This window comes from Tamandua tetradactyla, chromosome 15 (assembly GCF_023851605.1).
Source record: "Tamandua tetradactyla isolate mTamTet1 chromosome 15, mTamTet1.pri, whole genome shotgun sequence".
Classification (NCBI taxonomy): Eukaryota; Metazoa; Chordata; class Mammalia; order Pilosa; family Myrmecophagidae; genus Tamandua; species Tamandua tetradactyla.
The window spans coordinates 53,564,890-53,581,946 of NC_135341.1; the positions used below are offsets into that span (position 1 = coordinate 53,564,890).

General features: G+C 41.1%; 2 long non-coding RNA genes across 2 annotated transcripts; both read right to left on the reverse strand.

The window, feature by feature from the left end:
- Nucleotides 1–31: 31 nt before the first annotated feature.
- LOC143657987 (uncharacterized) lies at nucleotides 32–15,062 on the reverse strand. The gene is made up of 5 exons (XR_013163049.1): nucleotides 14,992–15,062; nucleotides 5,675–5,723; nucleotides 5,093–5,268; nucleotides 1,537–1,644; nucleotides 32–287 (listed from the first exon to the last, which is right to left on the reverse strand). It is a non-coding gene; the product is annotated as an uncharacterized LOC143657987 (long non-coding RNA).
- LOC143657986 (uncharacterized) lies at nucleotides 8,865–10,303 on the reverse strand. The gene is made up of 4 exons (XR_013163048.1): nucleotides 9,944–10,303; nucleotides 9,624–9,730; nucleotides 9,119–9,200; nucleotides 8,865–9,011 (listed from the first exon to the last, which is right to left on the reverse strand). It is a non-coding gene; the product is annotated as an uncharacterized LOC143657986 (long non-coding RNA).
- Nucleotides 15,063–17,057: the final 1,995 nt, after the last annotated feature.

The following is a 17,057-nucleotide window of genomic DNA, read 5'->3' on the forward strand; positions in this document are numbered from 1 at the left end:
CTGTGAACTAATATATGCATATTCACCGCAATTAGCCATCACCATGGTAATTTGATGCCTTTTGTTTTCATCTTTTGTTGCACATGCTCATCAAGAAGATTGAAGCTTTACTGATGAAGCAAAATTCATTACCTACCATTGGATTCAAATGTATCAAATTTAAAGCAATGTTTTCAAACCCTGATGGCATTCCCTTTCAGTCTTCTCAGGGATAAATAAAATACATTATCCAGTGTTCAGAAAGCAGCTTTCACTTCCTTTTCTTTGATCTGGAACTGACAGATTCTCTGGTAAAAAAAAATCATAGTTTTCAGCATGAAAATGGGGCCCTGAGAGCTGATAGAGTATGCAAACCCTCCAGGAGAATCCTTCCATTAGCATGAATGACCTCAACTGCTATATGGCTAAAATAACTTTCTACCCTATGCACAAGGCTGTGTGCAGCTATAGTAGGTTGACTGCAAAGGTGGCTATTATAATCCCAAAACTCCCAGGTCACTGCTCCCATTAAGAGATAAAGTGTATTTTCCTTTCCCTTGAAATGAGCTGGCCCTGTGACTTGGTCTGATCAACAGAATATAGCAAACGTGAAATTGTACGAATTCTGGAGTCTAGGCCTTAAGAATCCATTTTCACTCTTTTAGGATACAGCTGCCATATAGAAAAAAATGTATCAGGGACCCTGTGGAGAGAGAATGAAGCCTAATCAGCAGCCAGTCACTCTAGCTACCCTAGATGACCCTCCAGATATGTAAGTGAAACCATATGGAACATTTTAGCCCCAAACAAGCTGTCAACTGAATGAAGACATGTGGGTGACTCCAGCCAGCACCATGTAAGTCAGAAGAACTTCACAGCTAAGCCCAGCCAACCACAAATCATGAAAAAATAAATTGCTATTGTTTAAAGCCACTAAATTGGAGGTGGGTGGGGAAGTGTTATTACACAGGGATAGCTAAGAGAAGGGAAGACACAACAAGATCCCTGATTGTCATTGTTACTTAAAACAGCAGGTACAGCCCCAGCTTCTTTCTTGTGCATACCTTTCTCCTCCAACCAGACTTCACGCACTGCCTCCACAACCTGCCTTTTTTATAACCCTCAAAACACCTCTTAAATTCTGTGTGATTTTTTTCTTTTTTTACCCCTTTCCCTCCTCCTTCTGGTGGAATTAACCCCTCATTCTTCTAGGCTACCTCTGAACTCTGCACCTACAATAAGTATTTATCTGGTCATCATATACTTAAGCTATTTGTTTACCCATCTGTCTCCTCCATTTATCCACACTGTCATTATTAACGTCACATCTCAAAGATAAGGACTAGTATATATTATGTTTGTTAAATAAATAAATGCATTCCTATCTCTATACCCTTTCCCTCACCTGGACTCCCTCTTCTTATCAGTATCTGATATCTTATTTTTTTCTACGAAGTCTTTCTTGTCCTCTCTGATCACAGTAACCTCTTATCCTACAACCCATTTTGTCTGTAAAAATCATTTAAAAATTAAACATTAAAATCATGTCTAATATACCTGGTCCTGGCATATAAACTCTCTCATTTAAACTTCACAGTCACCATGCAATAGGGCTCAGCTTCCTGAGCTTCATTGTAACTTTTGTCCCTCCCATTGCTGGCAAACCTGTAATGGTAGAGGAGTCGCTAATGTAATTAACTGGTCAGAGCCCACAACATTCATTTGGCTCATTACTCTGCCACAGAAGAGAAATCCCAGACCCCACCCTTTCTTCCTGCCTCCTGTCTTAAATCTGGGTTTTTGGGATAGATCTACCATTTTCTCCCCCTTTTTCCAACACATGAACCTGAGATGGATAAGTACACCACTGGGAAGTTAACATCCCCTTATTTATTAACTCTTCAGTGAGTCTCAAAATTTAGATTTTGTGTAGTGGGGAAGGGATAAGTGGGAGTTCCCACTACAGACCACTCCCTGACACATGCTGTATTCAGCTTCTATCAAAAGGCCCTATTGTGGTAGGCAGCTTCTAAGATGGTCTCTAAAGATCCCCACCTCCTGGTATTCACACCCAGGTGTGATCCCCTCCCCTTGAGGATGGAACATCTTAATGATTTGCTTTTAACTGGTAGAATATGACAAACGTGATGGGATATTACTTCAGTGATTAGGCTACATAAAATTGTAACTTCATCTCGCTGACATATCTTCCTCACTGTTTGATGAAGCAAGCTTCCACATGAGGTCCACATGACAAGCAACTGAAGGTGGCCTCTGACCAACAGCCATCAAGGAACAGAGCCTAAAAGGAACTGAATCCTTCCAACAACCATATAGGAAAATTTGGAAGCAGATCCTTCCCTAGCTGAGCCTTCAAATGAGATCCCAGGCCTGTTAACCTTTATATTGTAGCTTTATGAGAGATCATAAAACAGAGAACTCAGCTAAGCCATGCATGAATTTCTGACCCACAGAAAATGTAAGATGATAAATATGTACTGTTTTAAACTGCTAAATTTTAGGGTTATGCAACAAAAGTCAACTAATACAACTATATTGGAGAGCTAGGGCATTTGCTTAGATATCAATAATGTATTACTTGGAATCAGACTGTTATTATGGGTATAACTTTTTGAGAAAACTGTGGAGATAAAAGGCCATAGGAAAAGTAGGATTTGGCCATCTATGGATCCTAATATGTCCAAAACCACATCCTAACCTATGAGTGAGGTTATTATCCCCATTTCAGAGTTGAGAAAATGGAAGCTCAGAAAGGTTGTTATTTGCTCATTTTTTCACCCATATACCAGTCATCTAATTCCAAATACAGTGCCCCTTTCTCTTCAGTATGGCTGCCAGCAAAATATGGAAGGCTCAGAAACTTTAAGTAAAGCTTCTGTGCTTTTGTTAAATGGTAAGCAGTCTGAGTGCAAGGACTGCTCAAACATTTTTTTATTCCTTGTGGCACCAGCGGGGTGGTGCTGGAGGGGTTCAAGGTAGAGCCTGCCATTGCCTTCCTAGTACCCCACAAACTCTGCCTTTCAGGGAAACCTCTCTGATACCACCCAACAACATCACTAACTAGAATACCACTAACACTATCCAAATAAAGCAGTTCAGATTGGGGGAAGTTTTCTGAATATGAAATGATCCTGCTATTTAACATAGATTGTTTTACGGCATTAACAGAATTGAGTGTTCTGGGAAATGTCTTTTAAGTGAATGGGTCTAAGTTCAAAGTTTTAGAAAGCTTTTAGTTTAAATGCAAATCCAGTGGACATATGAGACATGCCAGCAATTAAAGAGATGGCCAGCAGAATGCATAGGATCCGGAGGGCCTAGTTCCCTGAGTCCACACATCTCTTCGGTCCAATTTATCTAGTAAAGCTAGATGAAGTTCAAAAACTTGGGGGCAGAGGGTAGGGAACAGGATGGGAAGCACCAAAGAAAATGAAAACTCCTGCTTGCCTGCAACTGAGTTTAATTTAAAAAAGGCTGCAAGGGAAAAAAGAGGTAGAATTGGAGTAAAAAAAGTGTTTTAAATTCAGCAATCTGTGACTAGATATGTGACTTTGGATAAGTCATTTTGCCTCTCTGAATTTAGTTAACTGGAGATAACAGTACTTACCTCACAGAACTGTTGTGAAAACAAATGAGAAAAGGCAGTCAACCCTGTTTTGTGAAGCATGAGATGCTATACATACGTGAGGTATTGTTATCAACAGGGCAGCAGCTGCTGCTCTAGCAGTATTGATCAAAATAGCAGTAATAAAACAAGGTAATACTCTTTAATGGAACACTTCAGATTTTGTCCACAAGTAATGGATGCTCCTTGATTTGAGTTAACATCACTTCCTAAGAATGAGATATGTGAGGATGCACCAAGGTCCAATCAGGAGACAGAAATCGCATCAGTTGTTTCACCAAAGAACTTGCATTATAAGGAATTTTTATCTTGGTATAGAATTGTTAATTAGGTAATTGATGTTTCCTGAAGGTAGCAAACATAGAAAATATCACCCTATGGTGACCAGCCTTCTTGATTTACCTAGAACTGAGGAGGCTTCTGGGATATAGGTCTTTCTGTACTATAAAACCCAAATGTCCTGGGAGGCCCAGAGGAGTTGGTCACCTTACAGCAGCATTAGGGTTGAGAAAACACAGAGAAGAGGTAAGATTGTTAAAACTTAGAAGGTTGGAGGAGGAGCACCACAGAAATAAGGCCCAATCGTCTGAGGAAGGGTACCAGTTGGCTGATGCTGGTGTCCCTGGGAATCACAATGAGGCTGGTTTTGTAAGTGCTGGGAAAACTACAGATGTGATTGAGCTGCTGCTAAGGAAGGTTTGAACTGGAACTGCAAGGGCAAAGAAGCGTTGCTGGGGTGCCACTCACAGGAAGAGGAAAGTCATAGAAAGGAGTGAATCCTTTCTCCCTCTTATACTTCCTACTGGCAAAACTGGATTCCAGATGGCAAAGAAGAAATGTGGTTTGTAGACTCCCAGCCTCAGCATCACAGAGCAGAGTATAGAATGGTGAGTTGAAGCTCGGAGACAAACAGCTTAATAATTTGAACAAAGGAATTAAACATAAGTAGAGATGAAAAATTTTGTAGAAAAGGATTTAATCAAAGATGTTTCATCTTTTTCAAAATTCTTTCCAAGACTTTGTATCCAGTCTGTCTGGGAACTGAGGAAGAAGGGAAGTCCTACAAAGTACTATTCTCTCAGCTCCTGCCCTCTGGCCCATTTGATGGGTCTAATCATCTCTCCCCTTTTAGCACTGTAATGCTTACCAAGAAACAGTTAAGGGAACTAGCAGTTGTAGGAGCAGAACTGACACTCATGCCCAGCATTCTCCCAGTGTTGTGGCCTTCTCCCAGGGAGCCGTGCAGCCTGCTTTGCAAACTTTTAGACAGCTGGGTTGGGAAGAGCATTATGCAGCTTTAAAAATTGATGTGAGTTATTACTCTTTCATGAGGCAAAGCAAACCCAATAGCACAAGGCCAAAGGCAGACACATGGGAAACACCATTTCATTCTGCTCCATTCTTTACAGGTTTGAACTTCTAAAAGATGACTCACAGAGGGCCCAGCAGAAACTACACAACACTCACCACCAAAAGAGGTGTGTGGCAACAAATGTGTGCCCTGCTTAAATGGCTCAAGAGAGCCAGCAGTAGCCTCCTCACCCTCTTCATCTTCTGACACACACACACCTCTGCCTATGGGCCAGTAATGAGAGGATACAAAACAGCTCATAGCTGCAGCTCCAATCTCTGTCTCTGTTGCCCTGAGAGAAGGAAAGATTTTTTTTTCAGGGATTTCTACTTATATCTTTCCATTAGCCTATTACGTGGCCTTATTTTCTCCTTTCCCCGCTCCGTCCTTCTATTCTTCCTTTTTTGCATCTTATTTTTTTTTTTACGTCCTCTCCATTCATTCCTCTGTATATCGGTCTATTTTTCCCTTTTTCTGTAGGTCAGGTCCCTATCACTCTGTCTGTTGAGTGCCCTCTCTCATTTCCCTCCCTCCTTGTGGATCTATTTGTTCACATTTCTCTGTATGTGTGTGTTTGGTGTGCGTGTGTGTGTGTGTGTCTTCCCTGATGCTTTCACTCTGTCTTCTATGATTTCTACACTCCCCCTTGACTACCATTTCCTGCTCTTATCTCTCTGGGTAGAATAAGAATGCTGTACCTCTGTCTCTTAGAGAAGGTGAAGACTCAGTTTCATTTCCTTTCTGCTTCTGTCAATGAAAAGAGGGAATTGGAACAGAGATTAGTTCGGTTCATGATGCAAATATGGAAACCCAATCACATGCTAAACAATTAACCACAAACACACAGTCAGTCCCAAAACATGTTTATTAAGTGCCTACTAAGCACCAGGCTATATGCTCATCACTAGGAATGTAAAGAGGTATTAGATGGAGTACATGTACCATCCGCCTGATGGTCTGGTAAGGGAGGCAGATCCATGAAAGAAGCTGTGTGAAGGGCATCTAAATCAGGCTGGGAAGAGATCAGTCAAGGAAAGCTTCCTGGAGGAAGTAATGGTGAATCTTGAAGAATGTGTAGATGTTAACCAGGAGGAGAAATGAAGAAGGGCATCCAAAGCAGAAGGTATATCATGAACAACAACATGGAGGCAAAAAAATAAGCAGCTTTTTTTTGGGATACTGAGGGACATGCAAGAAGTACAGAGATATTAGAGCACAGGCTGTGAAGTAGGAAGCAAAGGGAGAGAGAGCTAGAGTGTTAAGAAAGGTTTGGGTCATTTAAGGTGTCATAAGCCAGCCTATAATGGGCTGTCAGTGCCCCTCCTGTTTCACCTATGTCAGTATTCCACTGACAGTTCCTTCCTGCATGCCCCAGGTCCTCACTGTTTAAAAGCAGCTTCTGGCCATTGGAGCATGTTGGCCACTATGCAGCGTAGACCAGAAGGGCCATATAGTTAAGACTCCAGAAATGCCCTCAGCTAATGACCAATGGGAGTTTCTGGAAAAAACCTAAGTTTATAACCCTGAAGCACATTCTATGTTGTATCCCAGGAGCACCTACAGAATTGAGTTCCAATTGCCCACAGGGGTAATTTCCTCCCTAGCATACCCTGTATTGGCTGCCTTCCCTTCCCTCACTTCCCCATCCCCCTCTAGTGGTCCCTTCTAGTGAAACCCAAACTAAGACTCAGGCTAATTAGGTTTCCTGGAGGCATGCCGAAACCCATGAAGGCCTTCTAAGGAGAGGAAAAGCCCACTCAGATTTATATTTTAGACACTCTAGTGGTTGGTTTGGAGAATGTATTTTGAAGCGCAAGACAGAGAACCATTTAAGAGGCTACTGCAATGATCTAGGCTACAGACAACCATAGCAGGGATAAAGAGGAAAGGTTAGGCTCAGAAACAAAGAATAAGAGGAACTTAGGATTAACAAGTTTCTATTCATCCTTTTATAGAGCCAACAGTCGCCCATAATTCAGTGATGAAAACCAGAAAGGAGGGAAGGTCTGGTACCAAGAAGACCCAGAATGTTTCAGCAGTTTAAGCTGAATCTAAATAGGTCTTTCACTCTTTCCAGCCTAAATGAGCAGAACCATATAGGTAGGCTGATGGTAAATTAAAAATCTAAGGCTATCTGTAAATTAAACTAACCTCAAAGTTGTTTCCTATAATCTCCTATAGTAAGCCCCTCCTCATATGGCATCTCTTATATGAATATCTTGGGATGTCAAGCTTAGCCCTTAACCACCTTCTACATTATTTCAAAGGTACCTAAGAAAAGTCTATATCAAGGGGCCAGAAAAATGCCACTTTGGGAACCAGGGATACCTGGGTTCAAATCTCAGCCCTGGCACTTCCTAGCTTGTAATCTTATGCAAGTCACTTAACCTAGGGTATCCAACTGTCCTTGTTTACCTAGGACTGAGTGGGCATAGTCCAGGATGCAGGACTTTCAGGGCTAAAACTAGAAAAGACTTGGAGAAATGAGGACAACTTAGTCACCTTACTTAACCCCTCAAAGCTTCCATTTCTTCCTCTACAAAAGTATAACGAAGAAACCTAGCATACATGGTGGTTTTAAAGACCAGAGGCTGTGTTTTGTGCCAGAAAAACTCTGTAAATCCTTAGTATTCCATTCTAGACATTCTTCCTTACTTAAAAATATATATATCAACACTAATGGAAGAAAGGAAAAATAAACAGAAAAGAAACATCAGAGATAGTGGAGGAAAGGGGTCTGGATGGGGAAAAGGAAATTAGCAGAACCAGCAACCACAGCCAGTGGAGCCCATGATTGTTGGGCTCTTTCAAACCCTGCAGGAATCCAGCGTGGACATTACAATGATTTGTGAGGCATGTGGAAGAGTGACAGAATGGAAAACAGCTCCTTCTCTGGACACTGAGATCAGAAATCACCAGAAGCAACGCCTGGGATACTGTCTGTCTCTGGCTTTCTTTTCATCCTTCTCCCTAAATACTAACATATTTCTCCCTATCCTACTATACTCTCCACCACCTGTCCCTGAGAGATTTTACTCAACCTTCTGGTACAGGATCATGACAGTAACAACATCTAAGTTCAGGTGTCTTTGCAGGTGATATCTGCACAGCAAGTTCTTGCTCCCTGCACATGCCAAAAAGGCAAAAGCTTGTGATATAATTGCTTAGTTGTCAGGCACTATTGAGTGAGGGTTTCAGCTGCTTCCTTTTGATACAGACTTAACTGTCATTGCCACCTAAGTCTCAAGTACATCTCCCCGTGCTGAAGGGCTATTGGAGAAACCGCAGTTTGTTCAACCTTGAAATGAGTTCTAGTCAAATGAGATACCTTGGTAGGGTCTGAGCTGTCAGGAAGGGAGATTTTACAATCCCCCTGAGAAGTGAAGAGGTCCCTTAATTCAGGCTCTGGGTGCCAAGAATTTCATGGGCAATGCTATCAAGAGTCTGGTAAAGGTCATTGGACCACAAGTCAAGAGACCTGGGTTCTTGTCCCAGCTCTGCCCCTATGTGGCCATGTGACCTTGGATAAGTCATTGGATACTCAATGAAGGCTCCCCATCTATAAAATGAAGATAAAGGTAGAAAGCCCCATCGTGGCTATTATTCAGGTCTCTTTGGGGTTGGGGAGTGGGGTAGTAAATCAGTTTATGGACACTACAGTCATACTGAAAATAGTAATGTGACCAGAAACTGGATGCAATCCAATAATAGTAGAATGGATAAATAAATTGTGGTATATTCATATAATGGACTATCATACAGATATTTTAAAAGAACAAACTACCATGACGCACAACTACATGGATAAATCTTACAGATCTAATGAAAACTGAAAGAAGCCAGCTACAAAAGACTATATATTATACGATTCCATTTATATGAACCTCAAGCACAGGAAAAGCAATATAGGTGATAGAAATCAAAATAGTAGTTAACTTGAGTTGGGATTAGGATTGACTGGAAAGGTGTTTAACAGAACTTTCTAGGTAGTAGAAATGTTCTATATCTTCATCTGGGCAGCAGTTCCATGGATGCCTGAAAATGTAAAAATATGTACAGTTGTATACTTAATATCTGATCACTTTAGTGTACACATATAATACCTCAATTTAAGAGAAAAGTATAAAATGCTTGACAGATACCTGGATCACTGTACTTGGCAGAATTCATAGCTAGGAAGTTTTTATCTGGGCTAATTTGTCCTTCTATATGACCTTAACAATTCTTGAAAATTAAAGTACAAAATATACAGCATTTCAAAATGGGAGACAGTATCATCTACAATTTAAAAGCAAAATGCACATGTATATTCACTCACAAATACAAAAGACACTGCCAACCCTTGGCTACTAACACAGACAAAAACCTCTAAATGATCTACTGACAAGCTTGATCATGCTGATTTGTTTCTCATCTGAGCAGAAGGAGAGCAGTCTCTGCAGTAAGACTGAACATGCTGCTTGGTTTGACATAGGGAAATATGATTAGAATGCACCAAAGCAGAAATAATGACTTGCCTCCCCCCAGAACCAGCCTGCCCTCCCACCTGTACACACAACAAGCCTTGTATTGCTAACGACAGGGTATCTGTGGGCAGTGACATCTCAAATTCATCCTGACTCATCATGAAATCAAATAATATACAACCTGAAAGGCTCAAACACTTCCAAGAATGGTACATGGGCATGTAGCACCCCATGCCTCCAGGACTAGATGGGATTATCTCCTTATGTTGGTTTCCCTAGAAGAAGAGCCTGGGAGAGAACAGTTTATTGAGGGGGGTCTTGGGAGAAATCTGTAAGAGAGGGAGGGGAACAGAAGAGGTCAGGGGAAGGAAGGATGTTTGTGGTCTCAGCTTGAGGCAAGCTTCATCCTGATTCCACAAAAAGCTTATAGGAATTGCATCACAGTCATTTGCTGTGGACTATTTCCCAGTAGAACAGGGGGAAGGTGGGTTGTTTACCTACCGCAAGGTGGCTACTATTTGACCAAGGGCAGTTTTCTGGAAGAGGGGGCAGCTCTGAACCGTTAACAGTCAACCCTCACAGCAGTTAAGGGAGGAGTGTACTGCCCAGTAAAGAGATCTGGAAGGGCACCAACAGCCCTTAAATACTACCTGTATGCTGACAACCAAAGTTTCTATCTCCTATCCAGACCTCTCCCCAGAACTCCAGACCCATATATCCAACTGGTAGTTTGCCCCACCTTGAGCTCCTGATATGCACTCCAGAGCTAGCATCCTCTGCAGTCCTCCCCTTGTCCTTAAATTCCCGTCTTCCTGATGCTTAGCTTTGATTTCTCTCAATTGCTCACTCTGCAGTCCATCAGCAAATCCCATGGGCTTCATCTTCAAACTATAATCTAGAATTGGATCTCTTCTCATTATTCTCACGATAACCATCTTGGTCCAAGCGACCATCTTGGGCCATATCTTGCATGGAATACAACAGTATCCTCCTCACTGGTCTCCCTGATTTAACCCTTGCCCCCTGGGGTCTATCTTCAACACAGCTTTCAGTGATCCTATTAAGGAAATTAAACCATATCACTCCTCAGCTCAAAACTTCTAGTAGTCCCATCTCATGCAAAAAAAAGCCAAAATCCTTACTATGGCCCACAAGGGTCATATCATTGATCTGGTGCTATATCCCCTCCAACCTCCTGCCTTATTAGGCTCCACTTCCTTCACCCAATCCAACCATCCTGGCCTCCTTCGTGCTCCTCAGATACTCCAGGCATAGTCCCATCTCAAGGTATTTGCACTTGCTGTTTCCCCTGCCTGGAATGCTCCTTCTCCAGATAGCCTCATCACTATCCCTCACTTCCTTCAGGTCTCAAGTTAGAAATCATCTTCTCAGTGACAATTTCCCTTGTCACCCAAACTTACTTCCGGGCATTTCATGTTATCCTTTCCTGATTTAACATTTTTGTCCTTACTATATATTATTACCTAAAGTATTAAATATTTTACTTGTGTCTCTTTGGCTATGGTCTGTTTCTCTCATTAGCTCCATGACAGTAGGGATCTTTGTATGTTTTTTCCCCATTACTATAACCTCAGTGCCTAGAACAGTGCCAGGGGTACACAGAAAGCGCTTGATAAATGTTGGGGTGAGTGACTGCATAAATGAAAGGATAAAACATAAATAAAAATACACACAAATACCTATAAAAATATTTGGAGGAAATATAACAGTAGAATTATGAGTAACTTTTATCTTCTTAGTTTAACTGTCTCAAAGATTTTTCTAAATTTCCCATCATCAGTTTTTATTATATATATATATTTTTTTAAGGTTTTAAAAAATACCACTTCCCAGAAGGCTTTGATACTTCCACTGACTGACCAGGAAATCCTATTCCCAAAATAGCCCCTGTGGCCGGCCAGAGAGCAGATGAGTCTGTTTTACCCTCTGGATTAGAAAATTCAGAGTGATAAACATAAAGTTCACATACAGGAGATGGGCATTAGGGTAGCGGGAACAATTCCTCTAGCAGTTGCCTTGTGGCAATCCTACCATCTAAGGCAGGGCTTCTCACCATTGGCCCTACCTGAGACATGTCAGAAAGCAAACTCTTCCATCCCACCCTAGACCTACTGAAACTCTGGGGGAAGCACCCTCCAGGTGATTCTTATACCCCCTGAACTTTGAGATCAATAGAGCTAAGCCATTCATAACAAGATTTCAGACAGGAATAGGGCAGTGGGAAACAATTTGGGGCCACTAAGAATGAGGGAGGATAAGAAGAGAGGAAGAAAGTACCTCCTTGGTTCAGGCACAGGTAATGTGGCAACTGATGGAAAAGTAATAGATTTATCTAAAGTTCATGAACACAGCTCAAGAATGGGCCTCGAGTCTGTTTTTGCTCACATGATCGCCTGCACAGAGCCTAAAACATATTAAATATTTTTGATGGAATTAGAAGTGAATACATGAATGAATTAGCCAAATAATTTGTAAAGACGCAATGGATTCATTTGGGCTACAGTAGTAAATACTGCAAAATTTTACTTAAGATAGGAAAAAAGAACCCAGAAAATCTCTGAGTATCATCTTACTAAGAGGCCCACCACTACAATACCCAAACTGTCAGTGTGCACTCAACCTCTTTAGTCCCGAGATGTCCGTAGACTACAGTCACCTGATAATATACAGGACACCTAGTTATTCAATAGGATATACTTACACTAAAATATTATTTATTTTTCATCTGAAATTCAAATTAATAAGGCATCCTGTATTTTTATTTGGCAAATCTGGAACAAGAACAGAAAAGTCTTCAGTACTCAAGCCAAGAGTAAGCAGTTACAGGCTCCTGCTGTCCTCTCCTTTTGGAAGGCTCCAGGCTTTGCTTACTTGGATATGTGCTTATTTTCTCCCATGCCTATGAGCTTTATTCTCTTTGTTCAGTATCTTTCCATTCCTGCCTCCCCATCTGCCTTTAAATTCCAACTTGTTTCAAGACTCAATGCCTCCCCATAGTAACCTTCCCTAGAATACATATGCACACAACCATGAATCTGAGTTAAACAATTACCTTTGTATGTACAAACATCCATACTAGCAGTAACACCCTTAAGTGGGAGGCACCTATAAATATAACTGTCCCTACCTCCAAATCATTAGGGTATCAATCATCATTCTGTTCCTAGCACTCTAACAACTGTATGGTGATTTGAAGCTATATGTACCCCAGAAAGCATGTTCTTAAATTTAATCCCTTCCTGTGAGTGTGAACCCATTGTAAGTAGGACATTTTCATGAAGCTACTTCAGTTAATGTGTGACACACCTCAATTAGGCTGGGTCTCAATCCTATCACTAAGTCCTTTATAAACACAATGAATTCATACATAAGAGAGAGAAAATCAGGAAAGCAAAAAGCTGAAAGCAAAATCTGGAAGAGAAAGAAAAGACCAGCAGACACTGTTATATGCCTTGCCATGTGACAAGAATAGCCAAGTATCTCTGGCAGCTAGCCCCAGAAGGCCACATCCTTCAGTGAGAAAGCATCACCTTAATGATGCCCTGATGTGGACTTTTTCCAAGTTTCAAAACCATGAACCAATAAATTCCATTGGTTTAACCCAACAAATTTCATGGTACTTACTCTGAGCAGTCTAGGAAACTAAAGCAACTAAAGCTTTCAGAAAGTGTTTGGAATGAACGAATACACAATAACTTCTCAGAAAAAAAGTCCTTAATTCCTTGGGAAGCAAGCAACGTTAGATTTGAACTGCAGAGGAGAGAAGGAAATCCTCATAAGTGTCTGGCTTTAGAAAACTCTCTCTTTCAGGACATGTCAACAGCTTCTCAGCCGGGGAAGACACAGCCTGCAAGGAAGGCATAAGTTTCTTACAATGCAATTCATAGTCTAGCAAAGCACATACCAGACTCTAAGACTTAAAGATTAATTCCCCACAGACTAGACTGTGGGCCTGAGACCCAGTAACCAATCCTGGCCATACCTACTGCCTGTGGCTTTGCCAGGGACTTCTCAGAACTGTTCTTGAACTGTATGTCATAGGTTCTACAATTCATTCTACTAAATTTTGTCTAACTTGTGCCCATTAAATTAGAAGCCAAGTTCTGCTCTTCATTCTACTAAATTTTGTCTTAGTGCCTATTAAACTAGGAGCCAGTTCTGCTCTGCACTCAGCTTCCTCTCACCTCCCAGCCCTGGAGGACGTCTCTTTGTTGGATGGTAACCTGGATTTCCCTTCTAATAGCTGCACAGCTCCTAAACACCTGTTCTTTATGCCAGTCTATGAAATATTTCCCAATTAAAGCCTAAGAGAACAATGAAAAACCAAGTGCATCTGCAAATAGAGAATTACACATTCAACAGCAATAACAATACTAGGTCATGGGATGGGTCATTAAATCACTGAATATATACATCTACCTCAGAAAAAAAGCACTGTTCTGAAACATTTATGGCTGAGATTAAGAACTACTGAAGTTGAGACATTTAGAGGTAAGTGTCCCAGGACAGCTCTCAGTCTGGCTGTGAGGCCTCAGCTTAGAGCCAGGGAAGGCAGTCTTCATCATTCTATTGGTAAGTGCCCAAGAAAGAAATCTGTCTCAAGAGATGATGAGCAAATTGCATGGTTTCAAGATGAGGCTACAATATGCAGAGAAAATTCCAATGAGTTCTTTTGCTTTCTCTTCTAAACTGTTGTTATTAACTACAGTCTATACAGAAGAAGGGCCTAGCTACCAGCAACATAAAACCTGGGCTTATTTTTTGTGTGTGTCTGCATGGTGTCTGGAATGCAGTGTTATAAGATGGCCTTTGCTGCTGAGGATGGCTTCCATTAGAATTGAGGAAGATAGTCTTAATTTCATTTAGGTGAAAAGGTGGTCCCTGGATTAAGAATCATTACTGCCACTTCCTAATCAACATTCTTTCATCACTGGAACCACCTGGTAAGTTTTCACCCATCTCTTCCAGAATTTTCTGCCTTTATGTTTTTATTGACTGGCATATGCAACTATGTAAATCCAAACTTTGCCTGCTCTGAGATGCAGGACAGAAGACATGAATCCAAACAATATCACCGATGGCAAGAAGTCTAGCAAAGCCCTTCAGGGCTACAGTGTGCCAAAGTTAAATGAGCTCAGGGAAGGGGAAACCAAAGGAACATCACCCTCAGAATGTGAGTCCAAAGCTTCTGCCCAGAGCACAGGTGAAAGGTAGTATACAGATCACTCCCTCCACTAGAAAATTGAATGAGCTGAAAAAGAGATTGGCATTAACTAGGTGGCCATCCTGGAACAGGTACGGACCTCTAGAACAACCGCAGGAGTGCCAGCGAAAGTGAAAGGCTCGAAGGTTCCATTTTTGTAAGTGAAAGCCAGAAGTAGTGACCAGCCCCCATTCTTTGTTTTTTATGATAGAAAAACATATTTTATAATTATGACATTTATCCAAGGAGAATAAAAATGGAAAATGCCACGATGAATTTTTTGACGGACAGGGTCTCATCTACTGTTGAGAAAGAATTTCATTACCTCGACAGCCCCCATTCTTGAGCCTCTCGGCGGCCTTGGAAACGCTGCCGGATTCCGGGAGTAGCCAGCCGGGGCTGGGGGGGGGGGGGGGGGGGGGGGCGGGGCAGAGGAAACCTCCTCCTCCAAAAGTGGAATTCGAGGGTTGAGGTTGGCCTGGGAGACCCTCAAGGGACCAGGGCCGAAGGTCCTGTGAAATCCCTGACTGCACAGCGGCTTCCGGTCTCCGACGAGAATCCACCGGAAGTGAAGAGCCAGTGCCTCTTCTTTGGCGGGTGTTCCTCCCGTCCAGGCGAATGTGCGCGTTTTCTGGTCTGGCAGATCCCTGAGGGCCCAGACCAGGTGCTATCCCTTTCAGCAGCAGCGTCTTCTGGCCTATACACTTCCAGGTCATAAGAAATCAACCCATCTTTTTTTTAGGGGGGGCGGGGGGATTGGTGCGGGGGGGGGGGGGGGGGGGAGGACGGGGAACGACGAGGTTGTTTTTCTTTTCTCTTTTATTTTCTTAAATTAGTGCAGTTGTAGGTATACAGAAAATCCATGAAGAAGGTACAGAGTTCCCATATATTATAAACTCACACAGTTTTCACTATTGTTAACATTTTCCATTGTATGGTAGCTTTATTGCATTTGATGGACAAATACTATAATTATATTTTAACTATATCACTGAGACTTCAAACTTGTGTTGTCCAGTTCTGTTTTTGTATTTTTTCTTACTCTGCTAACATGTACCCTAAAACTTCCCATTTTATCCACTTTTTTTTTTATTAATTAAAAAAAGAATTAACAAAACAATTAGAAATCATTCCAATCTACATGTACAATCAGTAATTCTTAATAACATCACATAGTTGCATATTCATCATTTCTTAGTACATTTGCATCAATTTAGAAAAAGAAATAAAAAGACAACAGAATAAGAATTAAAACAATAATAGAAAGAAAAAAAAACAAAAAAAACAAAAACAAAAAACCTATACCTCACATGCAGCTTCATTCAGTGTTTTAACATAATTGCATTACAATTGGGTAGTATTGTGCTGTCCATTTCTGAGTTTTTATATCCAGTCCCGTTGTACAGTCTGTATCCCTTCATCTCCAATTATCCCTTCTCTTTTTTTTTTTTTTTTTAATTAACGGAAAAAAAGAAATTAACCCAACATTTAGAGATCATACCATTCTACACATGCAATCATTAATTCTTAACATCATCACATAGATGCATGATCATCATTTCTTAGTACATTTGCATTGGTTTAGAAGAACTAGCAACATAACCGAAAAAGATATAGAATGTTAATATAGAGAAAAAAATAAAAGTAATAATAGTAAAATCAAAACAAAACAAAACAAAACAAAACAAAAACCTATAGCTCAGATGCAGCTTCATTCAGTGTTTTAACATGATTACTTTACAATTAGGTATTATTGTGCTGTCCATTTTTGAGTTTTTGTATCTAGTCCTGTTGCACAGTCTGTATCCCTTCAGCTTCAATTACCCATTGTCTTACCCTGTTTCTAACTCCTGCTGAACTCTGTTACCAATGACATATTTCAAGTTTATTCTCGAATGTCCGTTCACATCAGTGGGACCATACAGTATTTGTCCTTTAGTTTTTGGCTGGATTCACTCAGCATAATATTCTCTAGGTCCATCCATGTTATTACATGGTTCATAAGTTTATCTTGTCTTAAAGCTGCATAATATTCCATCGTATGTATATACCACAGTTTGTTTAGCCACTCTTTTGTTGATGGAGATTTTGGCTGTTTCCATCTCTTTGCAATTGTAAATAATGCTGCTATAAACATTGGTGTGCAAATGTCCGTTTGTGTCTTTGCCCTTAAGTCCTTTGAGTAGATACCTAGCAATGGTATTGCTGGGTCGTATGGCAATTCTATATTCAGCTTTTTGAGGAACCGCCAAACTGCCTTCCACAGTGGTTGCACCCTTTGACATTCCCACCAACAGTGGATAAGTGTGCCTCTTTCTCCGCATCCTCCCCAGCACTTGTCATTTTCTGTTTTGTTGATAATGGCCATTCTGGTGGGTGTGAGATGATATC